Below are 5,473 nucleotides of genomic sequence, written 5' to 3' on the forward strand. Positions count from 1 at the left end.
ATTAGGAATGATTAGGAATGCTTTGCGAAAAAACGATACTCTGTTTCACCTCTACAAATCTCCTATTCTATAAATCACATTGTATTACAGTTTTGTGGTAATGCATCTAGAAGTGCAGCCTTCTTTATAGAAACAAATGATATCTCATCCTTGTGGTGTGTCCATAACATTTCCAATACGCTCATTAGCTAAAATAGACCGTGCGCTTGCAGAGAGCGGAGAAGAGTTTGGTGTGACCGGCGGTGAGACTGCTCTCCTCATGGTCTGGTGAGCCTGCACACTGGGACAAAATGGACATTGGGGGTTTGTCTCAGACAGGAAAATGCTCACATGTTAGAAAGCCGCTATGGTAGATCCTGATGCTGCATCAGATTAACCCTGTATAGGAACCCTGTATGCTGACCTTGCGCTCATGAACCCAGTCAACAGGCAAAATGTTGGGGTTGTACATTGAATGGTAAGTTGTTGAGATTTCTGAAAAATACATTTCATATCAGCCTCGTATCACGCCTGCAGTTACGTCACCTCATTCAAATTGTGGAATGGTTGGTTAGGTTTAGGCAACAAAACTACTTGGCTAAGGTTAGACAAAGATCATGTCTGTGTTGAAATAGGAATGTAACAAGGTAGCGTAACAAGGTAGCGTAACAAGGTAGCGTAACAAGGTAGCGTAACAAGGTAGCGTAACAAGGTAGCGTAACAAGGTAGCGTAGACAAGGTAGCGTAGACAAGGTAGCGTAGACAAGGTAGCGTAGACAAGGTAGCGTAGACAAGGTAGCGTAACAAGGTAGCGTAACAAGGTAGCGTAACAAGGTAGCGTAACAAGGTAGCGTAACAAGGTAGCGTAGACAAGGTAGCGTAGACAAGGTAGCGTAGACAAGGTAGCGTAGACAAGGTAGCGTAGACAAGGTAGCGTAGACAAGGTAGCGTAACAAGGTAGCGTAACAAGGTAGCGTAACAAGGTAGCGTAACAAGGTAGCGTAACAAGGTAGCGTAACAAGGTAGCGTAACAAGGTAGCGTAACAAGGTAGCGTAACAAGGTAGCGTAACAAGGTAGCGTAACAAGGTAGCGTAACAAGGTAGCGTAACAAGGTAGCGTAGACAATGTAGCGTAGACAATGTAGCGTAGACAATGTAGCGTAGACAATGTAGCGTAACAAGGTAGTGTAACAAGGTAGTGTAACAAGGTAGCGTAACAAGGTAGCGTAACAAGGTAGCGTATACATGGTAGCGTAACATGGTAGCGTAACAAGGTAGCGTAACAAGGTAGCGTAACAAGGTAGCGTAACAAGGTAGCGTAACAAGGTAGCGTAACAAGGTAGCGTAGACAATGTAGCGTAAACAATGTAGCGTAGTAACAAGGTAGCGTAACAAGGTAGCGTAACAAGGTAGCGTAACAAGGTAGCGTAACAAGGTAGCGTAACAAGGTAGCGTAACAAGGTAGCGTAACAAGGTAGCGTAACAAGGTAGCGTAGTAACAAGGTAGCGTAGTAACAAGGTAGCGTAGACAAGGTAGCGTAGACAAGGTAGCGTAGACAAGGTAGCGTAGACAAGGTAGCGTAGACAAGGTAGCGTAGACAAGGTAGCGTAGACAAGGTAGCGTAGACAAGGTAGCGTAGACAAGGTAGCGTAGACATGGTAGCGTAGACATGGTAGCGTAGACATGGTAGCGTAGACATGGTAGCGTATACATGGTAGCGTATACATGGTAGCGTATACATGGTAGCGTAGACAAGGTAGCGTATACATGGTAGCGTATACATGGTAGCGTATACATGGTAGCGTATACATGGTAGCGTATACATGGTAGCGTATACATGGTAGCGTATACATGGTAGCGTATACATGGTAGCGTATACATGGTAGCGTAGACAAGGTAGCGTAGACATGGTAGCGTAGACATGGTAGCGTAGACATGGTAGCGTAGACATGGTAGCGTATACATGGTAGCGTATACATGGTAGCGTAGACAAGGTAGCGTATACATGGTAGCGTATACATGGTAGCGTATACATGGTAGCGTATACATGGTAGCGTATACATGGTAGCGTATACATGGTAGCGTATACATGGTAGCGTATACATGGTAGTGTATACATGGTAGCGTATACATGGTAGCGTATACATGGTAGTGTATACATGTTAGCCTAAAGTAGAAAACGAAAATCATTAATTGATTAACGTTCGTGTCTGTCGGTGCGGCCTCTGCCATGTAACACTGACTGTCCATGATCATATCTGGATCTGAAATAAGATCGCACCGAGTAATTCAATGGACGCTGTGCAAAGTCATTTTCAGTCAAATACACAAACTCATACATTCCAGTGGAGTCCATAACTGCATGGCATAATGAAAATGCCTACTGAGTCCGAGGGCATTAATGCATGGCAGTCTCAGCCCACTGGCTCCCTTAAGATAATGATTAAGGTGTACCTCTGTTTAATTTTTAATATGAGCAATCTGCTCTGGACATCAGCCAACAGGGTTAAAGGAGAATTAGGTGTTTCCAAAGCTTTTCAACTAGATCTCCTGTATATTTAATTGTCTTTTCCGTGAGAACACATGAGTAGAGGCGCTCTCTTTTGCTCTAATGTCCTCATGATTTACTTTGTAGAGTTATACAAACCATTTTATTGACAGTTAAGTGATACATACTGTCATTTCATGATTATTCCAGGGTTTCTCCAGCTAAAGGTATTTTGGAGTTATTCTTCACTTCACTTCTTCACCATCAAAGTGATTGATGTCCTGCTGCAGGCAGTACGGGATGTACGAATACTTTCGAATTACATTCACATGTGTTTTGGGATTAGATATCAGGTGTAGGTGAAATGCAAAGTATTTAGTCCAATAGTAGCACACTGGGCTTTTTTTGGGAGGTTGGCCTTTTAAGCCCCGACCTATTTTTTAGGTTTCCGCTCGAAATAACATACCCAAACTAAAAAGAGTGTATCTCTCTTTTATATATAAAAAGAGTGTATCTCTCTTTTATATATATATATATATATATATATTATTATATGTGTTACTGGTTAAGAGTAAATAAAGATGAAATACAGCAAAAGTTGAATTTCCAGGTTCGCCTAGAAAAAAAAGCACTTTCAGGATGATTATCTCTTGGAAAGATGCACAGAAACATTAGAGCATGTCAGAGATCATAGAACAATATGTGATCATAGAACAATATGGGATCATAGAACAATATGGGATCAGTCACTCTGCAGAGTTTGACTTTGAAAAAGTAAAGCAGAACAAAGTTAGAGAGGTTTTAGTACAGATTAATTAGGCCAAATGGGCATTTGGGCAATTTGAATTTTCTCATGTACCTAACCATATATTTATATTACTTATGGTGTTCAATACATCCAAATATAGCAGTCTTGATTAGAAGAAGACAAAATCATTTTTTTTTAAAAAGCCAAAGATAATCAACGTTTGTGACTAAGTGCTAAATCAATTCATGTTGCTGTGTTCTTTGGCTCATATCTCAGAGATGCTTTGGTGCAGAAGGACTTTGTAAAGATGTTTAGAATCTGTTGGGAGTCCTCTTGCTTTTTGATATCTGGCTTTTTCTGATAGCACCGAGATACGGGTCGCTAGTTCTGAAAACGTGCTGAGTGAATGTGTTGAGTAATGTTTTACACAGTCTAACTATAATGTGTAAATCGGCCCCCAATTGGGGGGCACGGGGCTCAGCTGCTGAACAAGACAGGGGGCATTTCTACGCTGCTCACAGTGCAAACAATGACCGCAGGACAACCACACGCTCATACACTAGCTTGCAGTAAAAGGTGCGCAGAGAAGCTTGGATTACACCACACACACACACACACACACTCCACACACACACACTCCACACACACACCACACACACTCCACACACACACACTCCACACACTCCACACACACACACTCCACACACACACACTCCACACACACACTCCACACACACACACCACACACACACACACTCCACACACACACTCCACACACACACTCCACACACACACACCACACACACACACCACACACACACACTCCACACACTCCACACACACACTCCACACACACACACTCCACACACACACTCCACACACACACTCCACACACACACACTCCACACACACACACTCCACACACACACTACACACACACACACTCCACACACACACTACACACACACACTACACACACACTCCACACACACACACACTCCACACACACACACCACACACACACACCACACACACACACTCCACACACTCCACACACACACTCCACACACACACTCCACACACACACACTCCACACACACACACTCCACACACACACACTACACACACACACTACACACACACACACTCCACACACACACACTACACACACACACTACACACACACACACTCCACACACACACTACACACACACACTACACACACACTCCACACACACACACACTCCACACACACACACTCCACACATACACACTCCACACACACACACACTCCACACACACACACCACACACACACTCCACACACACACTCCACACACACACACTCCACACACTGGGCTCTGCCTCGTCACCTTCGTTTACAAAGCCCTACTTAGTGAAGTCGTCCCCATGGTTAAGAATCTAGATGATTGGTTGTTGCGTTTTCATCAATTCCACAGTTGTATAATATTGTAGGATATGAATTACAATCACATATTTGTCATTTAGAATGTTTTTAAATAATAATTTCCATCCATTGAAAAGCATCACGGCTCATTTAAAATAAATAAACACTACGCTCACGCTTAGATTCACATTGATTATGTTAACGATGATGAGTGACTGTGCATGCTATTTATAGGTCTAATTATACTAATAAATACGTGTGTAAAAACCTGATCACTTTCTGCAGAAGAACCTTCACTTCAAATGTGACAAAGAATTCTGGAGATTGGAGATGTGTGATTGGAGAGCCGGGCGTCTACATGCTAATTGGGATCAACTGCCACCGGCCATCCGTTCTCAAGCACGGTGGGTTCATCAGTATGAGACAGCAGGTGGGACGAAACATTCTCATTCTAATGGTGGTTTGTAGAACACATGATATTTGAATGTCTTGATTATCAATTAAATCCCCGCCCCCAAAAAAATTACTTCAAGAAATGAATTCAATTCAATTCAATTCAGTTTAGACCAATATCACAAATTACTAATTTTCCTCAGAGGGCTTTACAATCTGTACACATACGACATCCCTGACCTTTGACCTCACATCGGATCAATAATAAGTCATAATAAGTCTATTCCCAAAAAAAAGTCCAAAAGAGAGAGACCTTTGTTTTAGCTTGAAACTAGGAAATCTCTCAACTCTTGGATGAAACACTCCCACATGCCCCTCATAAAACCCCTGGTTCTCAAACTAAATGTCCAAAATGAACAATTTGACTTCCTCCTTTTTAAAAGACCCAATTTCCAAA

Source organism: Cyclopterus lumpus, chromosome 9 (assembly GCF_009769545.1).
Source record: "Cyclopterus lumpus isolate fCycLum1 chromosome 9, fCycLum1.pri, whole genome shotgun sequence".
In the NCBI taxonomy this organism is placed as follows: Eukaryota; Metazoa; Chordata; class Actinopteri; order Perciformes; family Cyclopteridae; genus Cyclopterus; species Cyclopterus lumpus.